Source organism: Anser anser (assembly GCF_964211835.1).
Source record: "Anser anser genome assembly, chromosome: 10".
In the NCBI taxonomy this organism is placed as follows: Eukaryota; Metazoa; Chordata; class Aves; order Anseriformes; family Anatidae; genus Anser; species Anser anser.
Genome location: NC_139730.1, coordinates 6,243,347 through 6,264,563, shown reverse-complemented (window position 1 = coordinate 6,264,563; position 21,217 = coordinate 6,243,347). Strand labels below are relative to the sequence as shown.

The following is a 21,217-nucleotide window of genomic DNA, read 5'->3' as shown; positions in this document are numbered from 1 at the left end:
CCAGCCCCTTCTTCAATGCCTCTGGGAAAGCAGAAGGCAGCTGCCTGAAGGACAGGGACTTGGAGTACGGAAAGGGAAAATCTAGTTTGGAAGCTGAATACTAAAAGTAGGCATCGATTTCCTATCAGAGAAGTGAAGTGTTCAAATTTGCTGTGCTGCCTTCGCTTGAAAGGCATTTACCCAGGCATCAGGACTACTAGATGTGCTGTGTTCAATTGAGGTTAAGCTTTTGGACTTGTTCTGAGGCCCCAAAATTTACTCCACCAGCTCCAGCCATGTGGCTTAGGCACAGCTTTTTCCTGAAGCAGCAGCAATGACTTGAAGCTTGGTGGCCTCAGTCCTTCTGCTGTGATGCTGTTGTCAGATATTTAGCTACAGGAGCACCATATCAGGCATGAGGGGGGAATGAAGCTATCCCATCACAGATAACATCTAACTCGCAAAACAGATCTTTTTCCTACTGAACATATGTTTCCTTCACTTGCAGTGAAAGAGGAGTGCAGCCACAATAAGAATGATCTGAGAGCAGAGCAGTGTAAGGGTTGAAGAAAACAAGAAACTGAGAAAACTGTGTGAAGGCTGTATGGGCTTGTCTCTAGCATTTACTGAGGGAATAATACAGGATCTCCTGTCAGGTCTAATCAACCTTTTGAGTTGACAGTTGCTGATTCAGCAGTGAGACACAGTGCCTCTTTTCCAGAGGAAGATTTAGGAGCTTAACCTGAGTTTCCGCGGCACCGATTTTCACATTGCTGATGACTGAGAATCCAGGAGCTACTCAAACAAGGAAAGTAAAAGGTAACTAATAAAAACAAGTCTATTCTCGGTAGACTTACATTGCTACACCTCGTTGATCAGGGCATTACAGAGCCCCATGAATGGAGGAGGATTGGAAACGAATGCTCTGTTATCAGTGAAGAGAGGTTAGGCTTCAAAGGCTCGTTCGGAGCAGGAGCCAAACCAAGCTGCTCCACATCATCATCACTGATGATGCCAGCAGTGGGAGCTCGATGTCCCTGGGGTAAGGTCTGCCTCTGGGAACAAAAAATTGCACCCAGGTGCTTTGTATCTCCAAACACTTTTAGCAAGGCATGTGAACAAGGCCTGGGTGGCTGTAAAGGACCAGGTACAGGAATAATTGCAGTGGTGCTCTCCGGGTACCTCACCAGTCACTGAGACCTGAAATAAGGCATGTGTCGTGGTCTTTATTGGCCAATATTTCAGAGAGACTGAACTGCTCCAGGGACTGCTCACAGTGGGCACGGGGAGCGGCGACACGCTGCTTCTCTGCTTTTGGCTCAGCTCTGAAGCACTGTAACCGCATTTTACAAAGCTAAATGAGAAATATTCATTTCAATATCAAAGGTTCAAATGTTCCCATGTTCACATATGTATACACGTACATGTGTGTGGATGCACCACATGGATAGTACAAATGTGTGAGTTAATTGGTGCATTTCCTGAATGACTGTGGTTTTTTAATAGTGCTAGTCCTTTATCTCCACAAATGAATAACACTGTTAGATCTGATCTCTAATTATATTCTGAAGACCAATAAACCCCTGAACCTTTCTGGATGTCTTTAATTAGAATAAAATCCAAACAAAACAACCAAAAGAAAACAACCAGAGCGGTTGCTGGAATCTTGCTACGGATTTGCTGGTGGTTAGGAGCAGAACTGGGTGAACTAGTCACGGCAAATATCTCATCATCTGAGACCTTTCTAACTTTTCTCAGTATCCTGAAAACAGGTTTTATTTTTTGTATGTTTATATTCTTTGAATTTTTTTGATACATAGTTTGTATAAACATGTTCCAACACACTGGCTGGTAGTAAAGTAGTTCTTAGCTGTATGCAGGGCTGTTAGTGGTATTTGTGTGACATTCAGTAGGTCTTGTAAATCATGTGCTTTATATAAACTGTATATGCTTATATGTGGATAGCTGAAAACATCATAAAACATGGTGAAAATTCAGAGACTTTTAGGTGATCACATAGGCATTTGCCTATGGTGTCACAAAGATGTGAGAGTGGGGGGACAGCATGACCTAGTGTTATTTTATTGAGAAGGAATGTGCATTTTTACTCCCTCATAAATGTTTGGTGTTTTTTTTTTTTTAATTTATTTTTCCAAATTTAATGTTTTAGCTCACATTTGATGATGTACTGAGTGTTGAAAGATATTTTACCTTTCCTCATTTCTTTTTCTGTTGATTTGCATAAAGACAACGTAACCTCTTGCTGAAATGCATCTGTCTCTGGGTGAAGCACTACTATTTAACTCAACCACAGAAGCAAAACAGATCTAGGCCTTAGACAAAGAAGCAAAATCAGGAAAGAATTGGATGGAGAAGAAGAATTTGACTTGGGAGTGAACTCTTCAGAAAGTAGCGTGAGATCTTCAAGAAAGCAGAGGAATCAGAGCTCATTGCATGTGAATTGCCTAAACTGCATGTGAGCTTTAAGGAGAACAGTAATGAAAGAATAAAGTGGCTTACAAGCTACATCAGCCCTGGAAAACAAAAACATTTCACAAATGGTTTCGTCTTGTTTGACTTGTGATACCCAACAGTAGTGTGCAATTATTTCTTGTCCTAGTTGTTTTGTTGTACCTTGGAGACGTGAAGTTTCCACTTTAAGCCTGGCTAAAGAGTAAAACAAGGGAATGAAGCTGTTTCTAAATTAACCCTTAGCTGAGCAGCAGAGTTTTCTCAGGCTGTTTTGAGGGAAAAAAAAAAAAAAAAAGTTTAAATGTTTGCCTCAAGGGCTGGAAACCTATTTTTCAGGCTGTTTAACTTTTGTCATTCTCAGTGCATCTGTTCAAATTAGCTTCGGACAGTGAAATAAATAAGAAATATTGCCCAAGGGGCCTTGGTTTTGTCAGAAAGGACTTTGAAAAAAGTGGAGAAGAAGAAAAAAATATAAGCCTGAATCAAGAAGGCCTGCTGAGTCGTCTTCTGACAAGAAATCAAAACTGACTGAGGTTAAGTTCATTCAATTATTACAAACACTCCAGTGTACAAGAAAACCTATAGTTTGATGACACTAGATTAAACATTCAGGCCAAGATGTGGTGTGAACTTCCCCAGGTTTGAAGTCAGAGTTTCAGCAAAGAAAAACTAATGCCAAGTAAATCTGGGAAACAAGATCAGAGAGGAGAAAAAGAAAAGACGAAGGAAAAGAGATTTCCTGACAGTACAGAATGGCAAGGTGTAACCGCATCTCCTCGTGTTCTGAAATCTTCCCTGCTGCCCATGGTTTGACTCCTGGCGGGCTGGCAAGGCCTCTGTTTGCAGTAGATGAAAAGCACGGGATAACTCACGTGCTGGCCTCTCCCAGAAGGTGATGGGTCTCATTTAGGTGTCCTACATGTCCTAACCAGCCGAACACCAAACAACCTTCCTGAAAATAAGCGAGGAGAAGGGAGATCCCTAGAGCTGTTGCTGTATCTCCTGCCTGCATCTTCCGGCCCTGCCGGCGGAGTGGTGCCAGCGAGGCTCAGGGCCTCTGGCCAGGCAACTGCATTCCTCCTTGTCTGTGCATCAGTCCTGCCTTTCTGGGTGCCTGTCAGTGACCGCCTGGTAGTGCAAGGCACCCATCTGTGGTACAGATGAGCACATGCCACGAATAAGCTCCTAATTAAATATGGTGGCTAAGGAGGATGATTTCTGATAGCAGCTCTTTGCAAGCAGCAACCTGACGTGACTCCCTGCCCCGAGTCTCTTTCCATTTTCACCCCAATAGTTTATTTCTTTCCCTCGCTCACATACTTTCCTAAATGGTCTTTAGTACCAGGTATTTAAGTCACATGTTGTTTCACGTATTCTCCGAGTGGATGAATTAAACTGTTATTATCAAGAGGAGCTTATCTCTTCTCCTTTATTCAATCTGGAGTTTGCTAATACATCCATTACCCTTATATCACAGAAAACTATTAACAGACGTGTTTGTTCATAAAAGAATTGGTTTATCTTAGTTAAATGCTTGTATCTTATAGCACAAAGCTCAGCCTGCACACCTCCAGTCCAGAGTCCTGCAGCAGCTAAAGCATCCTTTAGATCGAGTGGTAAAGGCATGCACATAAGTGATGTCATTTCAAAAATTATTCTGGGTGGCAAACGTTTCTCACTTTCACTGATGATTTTTTTTTTTCTAAATGGTAAATGAAAATATATCTAAAATCAGCATGGAAATAGTCAGAAGAGGCACGAGCCATGTTTTTGTCTAATTTACATCTCCAGGATATTTTGTGAGAAATAAAATGCAGTTCACAGCTCCCTCTGGCAAGCACTATAACTACAATTACTGTTTCTAACTATAAGAATAATGAGGAGAAGGAGGATAATAATGGTGGCCACTGGTTCGCACCCATTTTCTGCTGGAAAAGAACTGACTGTAACAGGATGAGCTATCTGTTCGACCTCCTAGATTTATTCCTCTCTCAGAGGTAAAATAGGTCAATATTCCATTATAGTCCAAATATTATTAACTTTCTTTCCCCATATATTTTGATATTTCATTGAAAAAGCCCTGTGAAAATCAAAATCAATCTTCAGAAAAATTACTCATTCCAGCTGTAATTTGTAAAGTTTTCTTAATCCGTATTTTATTATTTTTTTTCCCCTCCAGGGTTCCTTGATTTCATGTGCGTTGCTTTCTCAACAGAAAGAGAAAAAAAAAAAAAAGAAAGAAAGAAAGAAAAAGAAAGAAAGCAAAAGCTGAGGACTCTAAATGGAAGAAAACAGCAGATTCTGGTGCTTGTGGTTATTTTTATTGAAAAAAAAAAGTAACATATTTCCTTAAACAAAATATACATTGCTTTTATATTTATTGCAATGCCAGTCCCTTTTCGACAAGAGCCACTCTGCAGAGGTGTGTCTATCCTGGAGTTTTGTTGGAAGCTGTATATTCAAGCATTTCTCTGTGTATCTTAGCCCTTTCTTTGGGACAAAAAAAAAAAAAAAAAGAAAAAAGGAAAAAAAAAAGGAAAGAAAAGAAAAGAAAACATCAAAGTGCCAGTGTGCGAGGGTATTTTCTGGGTAGAGCAAAGCTCTTAGCAGGCAGCCACACATATTAAACCAGAACTACTATAAATGTCTTGTCCATTTATTCTGATTGCTCTAACACAGAGCATTCACTGTTTTATGCCGCCTTTTCTGACAGAAGAGAAACTGCAGTAAAGGAAAGAAATTTCTTCCGTCTGTGCCCAAGGTTAAGGCAATCTGTAGGAAAGAATGAAAATGACACAGAGAAATGAGTATCTCATTTCAGCAAGGTCCGAATTGTTATCTGCAACATTTTGGATGATTCAGCAGGTTTTGTGGCTTTTTTTTTTTTTTTTCTTTCCTTCTTCACACAAGGGTTGTTTCTGTCAGAATGAAAGCTGGAGGAGCTGAGCTTGTTAGTGCCTCTCACATCTTTCTCTGCCACGCCTGAAGCTGTAGGCGTGATTTCCCTCTTGCTGGCTCTGGGATAAATCAGGTGTAGGGGCGTGGGAGGTCCAGCAGTGGAGAAATGCTTGTGGGAAACTGGGCTGAGAAGAAACCCATCCTTCACTCGGAGTTACATGAATCTAGAGCTCTACAGAAAGCTACTTCAGAGGCTGAGGATTGGGAATAATTAGCACATTTTAAAAAATCCATAAGCAGCACAGCTACTTTTCAGATAAAAGGCTGAATTTTCGGGCTAATGGCAAGGGCAATGAATAGAAGGGAAACAAATAATACCGCAAAAAAGAGCTCCTTCCAGGGAGCAGCCTTTCTTCTTTTCCCAGCTTGCGCATGGAAATCTATTGCTCTTCACTGGAAAATAAAGCTGTGAATGCATTATTAAAAAGCAAACTGATCAATGTCTTAACCTCTTGATTTAAACATGAGAGCAGAATTTTTAGGATTAAGAATATATTAATTGTTCTACTGATATGTGATATTTGTTGTTTAGGGTCAAAGGTTTGAAAGTGGTCTCAAATTTTTTAGTAACAATCTACTACAGAGGCAATTAATTATAAGCAAAAAATGGATGCAAGAGGGGAGAGAGAAAAGGAACAGCTGGAGTAGATAACAGAAAGAGAAGGAGGAGGAAATGAAATAGAAAAATACATAAAACCATGTTTGCTATAGAGGAAACGAGGAGAAAAGCATGAACTTGGGTTCTTTGACAATATTCTTGCTGATAGGAACCTGGAATTTTTATTCAGCAACATTTCTTTCTCCAAATGTATGATCTTTTTACTTGAAATCTCAGTATTTCACATAATTTACCTCTTAAGGAAGCTTCATTCTCTGCTCTTCCCCCAGTCATGTGGGACAAGAGCCAAACCATCTAGATTTTACAAAAAGGGAATGAAAAGACCAAATCCATAGCAGATACCATTGATAATACGCAAAATAACAAAATCACATTTTCATGTTTTTGTGTTTTTTTTTCTTTTTTTTTTTTTCTTTTCTTCTTTTCCTTTCTGCCATTTTCCCTTTGAGATTCTCTGAGGGAGGGTCAACAGGGACATCCCTTGAATAGCTGGTAGTGGCTAGAAAAGGTAGTGCAGAAATGATGACAACCCAGACTGCCTCTTTACTTTGTGCTTTACCTGTCCTACAGCTCACATTTATGGAATTAATCCTTCTGTTGTGGACATTGTTTGTCAAGGAGGATTTCACAGGAGCCCTCACCATCCCAGAGCTGCGTAGTGACACTTTCAGGCAAAATCAGTTATGGAGATAAAATGGCTGACACTTCAAACTGTTGTTTGAAAACTAAATCTGGGGTTGAAGTTATAGGTAAAAAAGCTGAACGAGCTGCCGAAAGATATCCCCCAAGGGAAGGAGATCCTGTCCAGATGAAGAGGTCACTTCATCTGTAAACCACTGGATGGATAATAACCCCTGGGTTTGAGCATCAACAAGAGAATAAAAGACAAATGGCGCTATTTGATGCTTATTTCCAAATAAATGCAGGTTTGTCATGCACAAAACCTTTACCCTGTCTCAGCAGGCAGGTCTTAGGGGGCAATTTCAGGGCAGTTTTCTCTGGTGAGTGTTGGTTCCAGGTTTATGAGGGGTTTTGTTTCAGTTGCTTCAGCATCAGCCCATTCAGAGAACATCTGGAGTTTTGTACTTAATGCTGCTATGCTGTGGTGAGCAAAGCTCTTTGTAACAATTCCTCACAGATTTTTGTAAAGAGACTTCTTTAAGTTAGAGGTAGACCTGCGGTGTTTCTTGTGGACTGTGAAGGAAGCCTATGGAGATGTGTCTCTACTGCCTTGGCACATGCCCGGGAATAGCATGAATGCAAACAGGCTGAAGCTCAATTAGCCAGGATGGAAAAGATACCCATGAAGTGATTAAAGCGTTTTACTGGTATGCAGGGATGGACACAGGATTCTGTCTGAGAATGGCTGAATCTGCCCACTTGTGGGCAAGAGAAATGTGAAGATGACCTCCATGCAGCTGAGCTGGAAAGGCTTAAAGAGCACCAATCAATCTGCAATCAAGCGGCTGAGAGGCATAATTGGCCAGATTAATTAGGTCATAAAGGCTGTGGCAAGAGTCAGCCTAGGTTTGCCTGGAGGTGAGAGCCTGGAGGTTGAGTCCCCTGAGGGAGGCTTGGAGGGCTTCTGGGCTGGGACCACCACCACCAGTTGTCCTGCTCAGTCCTGAGGGCAGCTGCTCTTCTAAAAGTGAGTAGTTTGGGGGATTAAGCTCCATGTTTGTCTCTGTAGCTGTGATGGAGCTGCTTTGTTGTCCTTGAGTTGAGGCCTGGTCTGTGTTTAGTTGCATGTTTGGGAATTCCTTGGCTGGATTCTTTGCACGGTTGGGGGGCAACAGATGCTCCAGGTGCTCCTGTCTTATTCCCTTTCATTGGCAATACCAGGAGAAGGAAGAAATAGCATCAGCTAGCTCTTTAGCTGGGCTTTTTGTGAACTTCCATATGCTGTTGGGATGCTTGGTGTAAGCACCTGCATGTGAAGTTTTGAAAGTTGTGGGGGCAGTGGTTTTGAGGGGTCCAGGGCTCTAGAAGATCTTGATGCTCTGATGAGGAACCAGTTAGTTCATCTTGTGATCAGAGCTGAGACTTCATGGTCTGCTTTTCCACTGGAGTAGTGGTGGCAGTGAAGGAGGGCTGGGGTAGCACATGAAGGTCCTCATCTTACTTTTCCAGTGCTTACCAGCAAAGTGTTTGAGGGCACCTCCAGGAGAAAGATGCAAAATGGTTTTTGTAGTATTTTACTGAAAAACAAATCAGTGCATCTGTTCTGTGGAGATAAAGAGAATTTAGTACATAAATACATGTTGGTTTCTGGCTTCCCAAGGAGCCTAAAGAAAAGGCAAGGAAATAATTAAAAACAAAGCAACCCAAACCCTTATAAAGCTCGAGGACTGTGGCACGTTTTGCTGTTTCTCTGCCTCTGAAAGCCCAACACACCTTCAAACATTCCTGGCTGAGGTAGATATAAAAAAAAAAGTCTAATTTGGACTTGTGCAGCCCAGTCCTATCCTAAATAAACAGTGCTGCCTGGAATCGCTTGCCAGACAGTTGGCATATCTTGCAGATTAGCTAACACTAACAACAATGTGCTTCAAGAAGAGGCTGAGCTTGGCCTCTGCTCCCCAGCTGGGATGCCAGCACAGGGACCTGTGCCCATCTGAGCCACGCATGGTTCCTCTCCTTGGCCCCAGTTGCAGTGGGGATATTTGCAGACATGAAGCTGTTTGGCCCCAGCCCTGTACCCTGCACAGAGGGCTGGAGGCAGGCTGCAGAGCAAGCGGGGAGAATAATTCCACTACAAATTGCTGCAAGTGTTAAAGCTCCAGGGAGTGGATTTAATAGCTGCTTTCCACTCCCGCGTTGGTTTGTCAGGCTCTGGTTTATGGGCACAGCTGGACGATGGTGAGAGAAGGCAGGAAGGGGAGGCTATACTGCGCTTAAATTTGTGGAAAAATTAGTTTGCACTTGTTTGGGCTTTCCTTTGTGTCGCTTCATCCCTGTAAGGTTAGATGCATGGGGGAGAGCAGCGGGCTGGGAGTGAGGAGCTGCAATCTGGCTTGCCCAGATCAGGAATGTGGGAACCAGCACCAGGCAGGCCTTACATGCTTTGTGAATGGCAAAACAAGGTTTCAGCAGCTTGGTCTGGAATTTGGGTGGCCACATGTAAACACCAGCGAGCTTAGCCTTCTGGGCAAAAAAAAAAAAAGAGAAAAAAGTTACGACTTCAAGCTTATATTTGCCTCGGATTTCAAATGGTGAAAGGGGGAGGGGGAATGTACAAATGCCAACTCAGCAAAATGAATGGTTCACACAGAAAACCCAGTGTTGGCAGTGAAACCTGACTCACTGAGAGCCTCTTGTGTATTAAGTGCATGTGTTGTAGTGACAGAAGAATATCCCTGCTCCCCCCATCATAACAAAATCAAAACGCTACTTATTCAAGTGTATAGAGATCAAAATGCCAAGAGGAAAGGAGCAAAAATCTCTAAGGATGTGAATAAGTGGAATCTGGAGTTTCAAATATCCCTTTAGGGAGGGGTGAGAGGCAAGCAGTGTTGGTGCTTGCTGGAAGCCCGGTGCCCATGCCATGTACTTGTGGGACAAATCTGGGTCTGGGGCAGTGCTGTGGGGCTGCTGGCATCTCTTCTTGGCACGGGTATTTGGGGAAGCTGCCATCCTACACGGGTCTGCAGAGCTGGCAGAGGAGGGACCTCAGCATCATCTGACTGCTTGTGTGGAAATGCTTATCTGACCTGGCAGGCTCTGCCAAGCTTCATGTAGGAAACACAAACACTTTCTTGAGGTTCCTGGTGTTTGTTTCTGTTCTCCTCCCACCTGTCCCTGGTGGCAGGATCGCTCTCTAGATCTCAGAGCTGGTGAGCAAGGGGTGCCAGTGTTTGCTTCTGCCAGCATCTGTTCCTCTTGCCTGCAGCCCAGGACATGTGGGATTTGCATGTTGATCCCCTTTCATGGAGGGGGAAGAAAAGCAATGTGTTCTTGTAATGCCCATGGAAAGGTTCCTGGTGCTGGCTCTGCCCCCGCACTTCTGTCAAATTCAGTTCTTAGCAAGGGTAAACCTTCAGTCTTTGGCTTCCGAGCGATGTAACTTCTCCAGCTCCAAATCCTTTTATTGCTCAGCTGCTGTTGACTGTTAAAACTGGTCAGAAGCTGGAAAACTCTAGACAAAGGGAAATATTAGGAACATGCTAAATTTTAAGGACACTTGGGTTTGATTGAGAGAAGTAAATCCTGCCTGTTACCAAGTGCAAGGCGTGCTGCTAGCAGCCAGCCACCCTGATGAGACCTCTTGTAGCCCTGCTCATCAATGTAAGTGGAGGATGCTGTGGCAGAGGTGGAGGAAAGAGGCTTTCCTATCCCATAGTTATCTGTTGTTAATGTAAAAGTGGTCTGTAATGAGCCAGTGCAGTGTGAAATCCTTCAGTCTCTTCCTTCAGCCTGTGCTGCCTTTTGACATGGGGGGTAAGGAAAGGGTGCACCTGTTTTCTGGTAAATGTTCAGATTTGCTTTTGAATGAGAATGTGGTGGGGAGGGAGTGGGACCAAAAGCCTTACAAAGAAAAAGCAAACAACAAAACACCATAACCCAAACCATATACAGCAAGCTCTGTGCTTATCTAAAACCCCTTCTGACCATTTCTAGACACCCGAGGCTGCGCAAGCTTTCACTTGCAGCAGGTGGCTATAGGGTTGCAGAAAGCAAAGCCTTGTGTTGGGGCTACTGTCACTGCCTTACATCTGTGGAGGTGAAAGATGTCTTGTGACTGGCTCCGTCCTTCTCAAAAGGGTGTGGGAAGCTTGAGACATCAGGCTTTTATCCCTTGCAGGGCTGCCGAGCAGAGAGCAGCGAGCACAAGGTGCCTTCCCCCTTCCCGGCAAAGGGCTCTCTCCTGCCCCCGGGGGCACGGCGCGGGCGGCGATGCTGGGGGCACAGTGCCCTCTAAAGGGGGACCTCGGAGGGAAACGGGAGGTTTGGGAAGCCCTGCTGGGAAAACTTGCCCGTTACCGTCTGAAATCGTTGGAAATCATTTCAAGGAGAGCCGGAACCTGCCCGAAAGCGTTCATCAAGTAAAACTGCAAAGACTCGGAGACGTTTTGAAGAGGCTCAGTCCCGGGAGATGGGCAGTAAGCGGTGTGGGCAGGAGCAGGGTGTCTGCCTGGGGAGTGATTCTGCCCCAAAAATAAAGCATGCAAGAGCAGGATCTTCCCTCTGTGCAGCAAAGGCTGTGCTGCGAAGGAGGAGGAGGCGGCATGTCCATCGGTCAAGGGTTTGCGTGGGGATCCCCTACAGCATTTAAACCGTTTCTGGTCCTTGGTCTTTCTGCGTTTGGCTAGTCTGGATGGGAAGACACCCGTGCAAGGACCATTTAGAGCTACGTTAGCAATGCTTATCTAAGACACCCTTAATTTATGAGGTCTGATTTTTGCAGTTTTGACTGTTTTGCTGTTGAGCACCCTCCTAAGGTAAATGGAGCAAATCAAAGTGAACATTCCTGACAAATTAATGAGCAAACACATTAGCGGCTCTGAAATGAAATGCCTTCACATCACATAAATTAATTTCACAGTGTTTATATATTTATGGAAATGTCTTTGGGTTATACTCCCAGCTCTAGCAGAGATGATTTCTTCTTCCATTATAAAGCAGGTTATGCGGTGATAACTTCTAGACCCCTATGAGCTACTGGAGCATGTAATTATCTTGTTCCGCTTATTAATGATGAAAGGTCTATGCAAGTCCCAGAGCAGTTGTATGTACTAGGCTGAGTAATTTAAAGAGGCTGTGTAAATTTAATTTAGTCTCAAATTTGGTTGCTGACTTAAAATAATCTTCAAACAAGGAATGTAAATGTTTTGGGGCATTTAAAACTTTTTAAAATCAGAGATAGATGTGTAGTACTGCAAAGCTAAAGGTAGCGTCACAGCGCTGACGTATCAAACCGAAAAAGTGGACTGTAAGCAAAAAGCTGACCAGGCTCTACTCAGAAATGTATATTGCAAACAAACATCAAACTAACACAAATTAGGATTCTGGATTTTAATTTTGAAGTAATCTTATTGGTAATGGAAGACACATTAAAAACTGAGTTTAAGCCTGACACCCTTGGGGAGTGGCCAATTTATATACTTCTGGGCTGGAGATCTGCAAACCTCTGCTCCCCAACCTTCCTAAAATGGCATCGCTGGTTTTATGATGTCTACTAGCTAAAATCCTGCTTCTACAGTCTGCCATCATAATGCTAATTGGTTCTGTATGTAAATAAACTATTGTTGACAGGACACTTTCAGTGATTCACATATGACTCATGGAGAGAGAGAGGTTTTAAAAATGATTTATCCATAAACAGAGATTCCATATGTCCTAATCTGGCATGGATTTCTCGCCTTCTCTTTATAGCAAGGAATGTGTGTATGCCTGTATAGCAGGGCTATAATGTGACAATTTGTCTCGGAGTGAAACCAGGATTTATGGTACTTACTGGAGACCACAGAGGTAAAAACGAACAGCAGGCTGCATTTAATCATCTGAATTTTCAAATATTTCTTTGGCTTGGGTAAATGTGTCTTTGTTCCTTTTTGGGAATGTGTTCAGCTGTAGGATGGGGTCCTGTAAAGTTATCTGAATATCCTGCAGGCATGCTTAGTGGAGTGCATACAGGGGGTGGGAGAACAGCATGGGTGGGGATGCTTCTGAAGGTGAAGGCTTGGGCCCGAAGCTTTCTAGCTGACTGCACTTCTGGCAAGGCTGCCACTATTAATGTGTACTTGAAGAAAATGCACTTATTGGTGCTACACCACATCCAATAAGCACTTCTGGAGATCAGAACATATCCCTGATCCCAGATAAATGCCGTAGGAGACCCAGGCAGAGGAGAAAGTGGAGTAGTAACTAATTAAGTGCTATTTTTCAGTAGGGCTTGATTTTATGGCCTCTACTAATGTGATGTTATTCCAACCTTAGTATATGATTTGTGCTGGTGTGAGTGGCATTGCTGAGTCTTATGTACTTAAGAGGCATATGCACACTTTTGTGTTTGAAAACTTCTAGGGATTGAAGCTTATGTTAAAGTCTTGTCTCTGGGATTTTTACTTCTGCTTTTGTCTTGACTGCGTTATATATCCTAGTGACACTGTTTGTTCTCCCTGTCTCCTCCTTTTGCCTCTTGCTTCTCTCCAATTATTCTTGGTTTTGGCACAGGGTCACTTATGCTACTCTTCTTTTAAATCAAGTTTCTTCTAGCCACAAGACTTCAAGAGCTGAAGCTTTGGGTGAAACAGGCAGGAATTGCAGAATTAATGCCTGGAAAACAGCAGCATAAATTACCTGAACACACAGAAGGCAGATTAAAAAGCCACAAACCAGTGGCAGGTGGTATTTATGCTTTCATAATTTGAACAAGACAACGCTGCACATGTGAGCCATAAAATGGGATGAAAAAGTGCTACTGGCAGTGAGTTGTGCTGACAAAATAAGAGCAAAAAGCTGAATTTTGTCGAAGTGGGGGCAAGGCTGGCACCTGCTGATAAAAAAAAAAAAAAAAACAAAAAAGGCTGCTTATTCATGGCAAAGATGTCAGCTTTTCTGCCAGTGGGGTTGGAGCCCGTTTCCCTGCCTGCTGAAAGAGCTCTCCAGGGGTGGGAGCAGTTTAATCAGGACAGCTTGTTGCAGCCTTCAGGCTGGTCGTGGTGGGGCTGCCGAAGTGCCAGTGTGGAGGGGATTTGTTGGCTGCAGACTCCTGGCTGCTGAGAACAGGGCCAGGCTCCGGTCCGTTGGCAGAGCTGTTTGTGGGAAAGGCAAAGCCAGAGCTGATTTTTCCTACCACTTGGATTTGTGATGGCTTTCCCTCTTCAGGCTGTATGGGGGAACAAACAAAGGCACCATATCGGCTCCCCTCAAAGAGGGGATCTCTGGTCCGGCTTTTCCTGTTTGTATTACATTTCTTGGTTCATGGTTAGGCTCTGAAGTCCTGAGACTAGCAGTTGTCATTAGCTGGTGATGCTGGCCAGGGTTCAGCAATAAACCCTGGTGGTAGGGCTGCCTTTTAGCTGGTCCCAGGAAACTCCCTTCCAGCTGCTGCTCCTTCATCTGATGCATGAGACTGAGCATCCTTTAGCAACATCCATGCCAATGTTTGAGGCAAGAATCTACAAATGTGTACCAGCAAAAAAATAAAAAATGATCAGGCTATATTCAGACCAGTTTTTATGTAAGAAATTTGGGTAAAAGATTAATTTATTGCGAAAGATGGGTATTATATTTTTATCCTTGTTGTGTGAATATCTCATACTGATTTAATCTCTCCATTTGCTGAAATGTCTTCCCATCTGGTGTTCCTCTTTGTCCTTTGGTTAGTTTTGTACAGCATTCCCAACAGGGGTGTTAATAAGAAGGTAAAAGCAGTAGGTATTTTCTGAAGTTGTTTCCCGTGTCCTGAATCTGATTGCAGTTCTCTCAGTTGTGAAACTTTGGCTCCTCTGCTCCTCACTTTGTCACATATGGGCATTTACTGTGAAAAAAAAGAAAGGTGATTAGAGTGTATTTTAACTTTGGCAAAGGAAGGAACTATGATTGCAACTCTGAAACGTGGAACCTGAGCCCAAACGTGGGATACTGAAAATGAATACCCACAAAGGACCAGCTATTTTCAGGTAGGCTTTGGTGAGTTTCTGATGTTGGCCAACTTGTGGAAAAATCGGTGTTCAGGCCCAGGTATAGGTTTTATGAACACAGCAGTGAATGAGTACGTTTCTGAATCTGAATGCAGTACATCGTGGTAAAGTATCAAAGGGTAGCTAGAGACTGGAGACTGATCCAGTTCTGATAGTTTTGTGGTCTGTTCCTATTGTTAATATTTATTACTGTCTTTGGCCTTTGTTTCCCACCTGACCATTTCTGGTATAAACACGTGGTGATGATAAAAGTGAAATAAAAGCAGATTGGTGGGAGGCAAAGTAGAAATCTGGGTGTGGAGTGGGAACTGCATTTGCCTGGCTCTATACAAACTTTCCTTGTTTCTCTGCCTATAAATATGTGACAATTTATGGAAAGATTATTAGATTTTTTTCAGGTTGTCATTACTTACACTTTGAAAGCTGAAGAGTTGGGTTGCTTGTTTGCCATGAAGTGAGCAATGTATGACCTGCCTGCCAGCACACCTTGGCTACCTGTGCTTACTGGTTTTAGCCACAGAAAGAGCTTGGGGTTACCGTGCATTTGATTCATTTAAAAACAAAGGAGAGAGATTATTCCTTGTCTTTTTAAACAAATTCCTCAATGAGCATATCTCCAAAATAAATTGCACAAAATAGTTATTTTGGTTGAGCAGATAACCTGGTAACCATACCTCCCACCTCACTTTTCACACTTTGGAAACTGTTCTCCAGCAACCTCAGCTCCCTGAGAATGACTGGCTTTTGGTTTGGGTTTATCTGATATAATTTTTAGTGAATTTTGAACATATTCTGAAAAGTCAGTGAGGTGCCCAAGATGCCTAGTGCTCTGTGAAAGGGTGACTGCAGTATGAGGCTGCACCTGAACACTCATGCAGAAGTGTGATGAATACCCTATGTACTGGAAGTATGTGCTGAATACCCTATGTACCCTTCACTTGGGGGATGATTTTGGACACCAGAAACTCTATCCAAATCAAAGCAAGACAAAAGTATAGAAAATCTCAAGCTGAGGTTTATATTTGTAACTGCTCTCAGATGTTGTGTGGCTTTACTTGGAAGTGCAAGTACAGGACAAGGTCACAGGAATCATTTCCTATTCTTGTCCCTTTGCCCATCTTTTTTGCTGTTATGGGTACTGAGGGAAGGGTTGGTGGTGTGAAAATCTTGGTGCAGCTCTTGGAAATATTTTGTCCCAGGGTCTAAAGTGTGAGCTTAGAAGAGCTGTCCCCAAGGCACATTTTACATGTGCATGAGCTCTGAACAGAAATAGCAGGATTATGGCCAGGGCTGATTGATTAATCAGTTTAATTTTTTTTTTGCAGAAACATTCTGACATAATCCTCCCAAAGTTTCTGGGAGGTATCTCAAAATGTAGGCCATGGGGGGAAAAGTAAAAGCTTGATTTGCAGGTGCAGCTGGCAGCTTAGCTCTCAGTTTACCTGTATTTCTTAGCAGATGGTTGTGGTTGCTGTTTATCTTCACATCCATTGGAGCTGATTGGTAAAGGTTAATATTTACAGTGATGGCTATGGATTCCACTGGCAGAGTCAGGAGTGTGTGGGCATAAAAATGCAGAGTGATTCATGAGAACCTGGGTTACTTATTAAAAGTCTATTGAAAGCAGCTTCCTGTGCAGGCTACACATTGCCGTTTCTTTATCTGATATGAAGTTGCTACAAAGTTTTTTCTCTGATAATGTTCCACTTGGGGCTTGATAGGTCTTCTGCCCAAGCCTGCAAATACACAGTAGCTGTGCTAGCTGTCCTATTGAGTGTGGGAATTGTCAGGTCCTAAAGAGGTAGGTAACCTAAAGGGTGCCCTCCTTGACAGGTAAAAATTCCCCTTGTTGAGCAGCGATGACAGTGAAAGCTGATATGGGACTATTTGAGGAAGGCTGTGACAGGGAGGTAGCTGAGGTGAGTGGTGACATTTGAGGTGAAATAACTGCTTATAGAAATTGTATTGCCTCCAAGGGGACAAGAAGGCTGTATGGTGTATTAGGACGTTGACTTCCTGTGGGCCTATAAAGTCTTCAGGATGTGGCAATTAAAAGATGGTTTTGATGTTTCCTGGTGCTACTAGCATTTTGCATTAGCATGTGAAGCTGAGGGCAAACATCACTGCAATTTGCAACAGGACTTGGTCTGGACTCCTAGGAAATGCATCTTGCTCTGGTGTTCAGAGAGTTTCTAGTCCTTCACAGTGCCAGGAGGAGGGAAATCAGATCTAGAATTGCCAGAGGGGCTGGGCAGGCAAAAATGAAAGCATATCAATAAAATCCTATGTTCAAATATGAAAATACATATGATAAAGTTCATTTCAGTATTGTTTCTTAAAAGCTGGACAACCATTGCTCTGAACAGCTGTTGAACTCATGCGGCAAGTGCATGGGCTGTTGCCTGTCCCTTGGTACCATGATATCTGCACAGTGCAGTTTTCTTTGCTGTTCATGTCCTGTGTTCATGAAGGGAACCTCGTAGCTATGCCAAAGTCTCTGCTCTTGTCAGTCTGTCCAGCTCTGGTGATCACTGGCAAAGTGTCTTGCCTTTTGAGAAGGGCATCCAAAGAGGTTTGTGATGCTCTGAACACCAATCCTTCAAGGAGGGTAAAGAGCAAACGAGCTTCCGAGGATTTTTGTCAGAGCTCAGGTTTATATATAGCAGCTAGGCCGCTTTCTCTTAGCGAAGCATTGGGGCCACCTAAAAAAAATCAAGTTCACCCTGAAACAGGCATGGTGTTGGGTGGGTTTGCAATACTTATAGAAAAGGAGCTGGGGAAAAAGGGATACCAATTGCAAAAAGCAATTGTCAAAACAGGTGTGGGTAAGTGAAGTAATCCAGAAACTATCTTTTGGGTTTATTTAGCAGCTTCTGAAGAGCTTGTCTGAACACAAGCTTCAAAGTGGATCAGAAGGTTGGACCTCATATGATCTAAACACACAGATATTACTAGAGCCATGTTTTGCTCCAGACTGCTACTGGCCTGGAAAAAAGGAGATATTTGGAGAAGATAGTCCATCTGCCTTTGATTTTTCTGTAAAATCAAAGCAATAATACCAGCTACCAAGAAAGCACGTGGAGATAAGCTGATGCAAAATTAATTACACTAGTAAAATCACTTCCATGATCATCTGTGGCAAGTTTCCCAAGCTAGAATCTCAGAATAACTTTTTTTTTTTTCAGTAAGTAGAATTCCCTTAGTTCATGACTTCTTTTCCTCAAGTCCAGAACACAAGAAGCATCTCAACTTTCGGTTGCTTCCACTTAATTGGATTAGTCATCTACCTCCACAGGTATGTGCCTCAGGTCCAGTTCCTGCTGACAACCAAACCAGTGGGCCGTTACACAAGGTAGATGGAATCCAACATCAAAGGCGAGCAATTTGGGTTGGAGAGGTGCCAGGAGCCTTTTGTGCTTATCCAAATACCTGCATGCATGGAGATTTTTCTCATTGCTGCTGGAGCTCCCTTGTTGCGTGTCAGAAAGATTAAAAGCTTTGCTCGAGAGCAAGGTTTGGCTACCACTGTCTCCAGTGGCTGAATGGAAATGGTGTGGGTCTCCTTATAATGTCGGAGAGCACTTCTCATTCCTCAGACCTACTAGCATATGAAAATGAAAGGGAGTGCTATGTAAAGTTATCTTCATAAGCTTTTCAGCAATGCCTTGATATGATCAGCTCTTCATCTCTTCCTGTCATGCAATCAATTAATGAAATTAATAATTATTGCTGCTATAAAGTGGCAGGAAGAGTTTGTGAGGAGATGAGAGCACCGAATTCCCGCTGAGTTCTCCTAATGAAGCTATTTCTGCAAAATAGTTTCTAAAACATCTGCGAAGTTCCCTGGAGAGCCTGCTGGGAATGTGACATTGCAATAGTTTGTTGCCCCAGTACAGGCCTCAAGAGTGTGCTCCGTGCTCTTGGCTATGGCAGCCCACAGCCGGTGTCCCTGTGGGGGTGACATTCGCTGCGGATCAAGACCACCTGCAATCTGAAAGCAGTTCCTAACTGGACACCGGGAAATCTGGAGCTGAATCCAAAGTCCCCTGAAGTTCAGAGGAAACTTAGATGAATGTGCACTCCAGCATGTGAGAAATTAATTCCCGAGACCTCAACAGAGCTGAGTGCAGCTGCTCTGCAAAATATGACCCCGTAGGTTTGTAGATTGAGCCAGATGCCTCAGGAGAGTTTACTGCGTTCTTTCCAGTATCCTTCTGGGAAAACAGTCGTTCTGTTCCACTTCTGGTCTGTGGAGGAGCTTGGGAGCAGAGGCAGAAGAGATAACTGGGCTCTGCTCCTTCTGAAAGATAAATTAGGGCTGAGCAAATGAACCCTTACCATAATCTGGCAAGATCAGCTTTAGTCCAGGCGGTCAGCCAGCCTGCTGGGCACAGCCCAGCCCTTTCCCTGTGCCTTAGCTTTCATGTTTGAGAAGTGGGATGATGCTACTGCTCCTTGAATTACTTTGAGCTACTGATAAGTAGGTGGCTGGAAAAGGAAGATACTGTTTAGGAATTGCTTAGGTGATGGGACCTATTCCCTGTTATTTCTGCCTCCTTATCACTCCTGTACAGAATTGAAAGATTTGCTGCAGTATTTGGGCTATCATATGAAGAGATGAAATCCATAGGATTTTGTCTGCAAAAAGCTCAGAGTTACTTGTACAAATGCAGCCTTTCACAGAGCATCTGCTAAAGCTGTGGGGGACCTGTGCTGACACTGGAGAAAAAGGGGTTTTAGGACTGGAGCATCCTATATAGCCCACAATACGTTTACAGCTACTCTGCCACTTCTAGTGCTCAGTTTCCTTCCATCAGTCCCTGGCTGCCTCTAGCCCTCTTGTATTTGCTGTGCTGAGACTCAGCTTTTTTACAAGCCATGGGGCAACTTGCCCATACAACTCAGGCAGGTACAAAGACTACCCTTGAAAGTCTTGTCCTGGGGGTCTGCATCTGTAAAACCTGGCTCTATAAAACCAGCATTTGGGTATGCCTGTTTCCAGCACAGGATAACGTACAAAGTCAGGAATTCCAGTGTTAGCACTGGGTGTGGATTTGCCACTGGCTTTTTTTTTTTGAGGGGAAGATATTCTTGCTTTATTTCCAGAGGCAAACCTTTCCAAAGTTGTGAACACAAGAGCTTGCTAAATATTAGCTTTCAAGGTTTTAAGTCAGTGTTTACTCGAGTTACCTCTGCTTGAAGTCTATATAAAGAGTCATGTTTGCTCAGGCATACTCCTAAAAGCCCCAAGACATGGCTCTGGAAGGAGATATGCAGCAGCAAATGTAAATATTGCTGTCCTTAAAAACTGGAAGCTCTCTTATTAATCTATAGAAGGGAATAGTAATGTAAAGAAAAGACTTTATTAGATTTGGAGGTGAAGAATGCAGAACAGTACCTGGAATGAGTAAAATTCTGAGAAATTTAGCGATGTTTAAAATATGACTTGGCTAAGGTTTGGCCCTGCAGTTGCAAGTGCTCTGCTTTGTTCACCAGTGTTGCCCTTTGCCATCACCAAGGCAGCATTTTCCAATACCTTAGCCTTGTAAGCAGTTCCTGGGAACAGTTTTTATAGGGACGTTGCTGGCTAGACTATGCTGGCCTCTTGCTGTGGGACAACAGCTAGAAACAAAATACTCCTTGTAGTTAGCAAACTGATTCCCTCCCTTCTTCTGTCAGTAACTGGTGTTGTTTTTCTGAAAAGGTTGTGGAAATGTGAGCTGAAATTCAGGTGCTCTATGATATGATAAACTGGAGAGGAATTTCACAAGGGACTGCATAAATACAGTGCAAAAAAAAGAGGGATTAAAATTCAACCACAATATTTACAAGCCTCTCTACCTTCTCACATATATGCAGGTATGTGGAGGCCAAAATTCACACGAGTGTCGTGCAGCTGAGAGAGAGGGATCAGAGTGCTGAGCTGGCTGAGGAGAATTGTATTTGCTCTTGCCATAACACTTTTTCTATGTATCAACAGGCAGCCCATCAAATCCTCACTTCATTATTTTTCCTTTCTATAAGTAGCTATTAGCATCCTTCCCACAGCAGGGAAGTAGGATGTAAATAAATGGAGCTAACACAATGATTGCACTTACTGGTGTATTGCATCTAATGTGATCTTATCTAGAGGAGTGAAGGATTGCTGCAGAGCTGGAGGCAGCAGGACCGATGGATTTATGGTTTTCCGATGCCATCTGCTGGCATGCACCTTACTTGTGCACTGAGCCGCAGGGCCCTTCAGCTTCCCTCTCTCGTAAGCAGACACTGCAGCTCCCCACGTCTTTGCAGGTGGTATAACCCCAAACCGTCGCCTCTTGCTGCTTTTTTGAGCTTTGCAAATCAAATGTTCCCTGCAGCCAAGCACCTGTAAAACCACTCTGGTTGTGATCCCTGCTGGGGCTGGTCTTTAGCTGGGTGCCTGAAGGCTTTCCACACCTCCCTCTTTGCATGCTGCAATGCTCCATGCTCCATAGGAGCAGACCCAGATCCAAGGGGAGCTGCAGCTGGATCTCTTCTGTGGCCTACCAGGCTAAAACCCCAA

The 21,217-nt window shown here is 43.4% G+C and overlaps 1 protein-coding gene across 8 annotated transcripts in view; it reads left to right on the top strand.

Annotated features, from left to right (window-relative positions):
• The first annotated feature begins 7,037 nt into the window (after positions 1-7,037).
• Positions 7,038-21,217, top strand: part of MCTP2 (multiple C2 and transmembrane domain containing 2) — a 154,202-nt gene continuing 140,022 nt past the window's right edge. For 6 of the 8 annotated variants that reach the window (XM_083849872.1, XM_083849894.1, XM_083849871.1 and 3 more), the window contains exon 1: positions 7,039-7,676. The gene's annotated coding sequence lies outside the window, so the exon portion shown is untranslated. Of the gene's footprint in view, positions 7,677-21,217 lie in introns of all 8 variants that reach the window. The other 2 variants (XM_083849891.1, XM_083849893.1) reach the window with 1 other exon arrangement.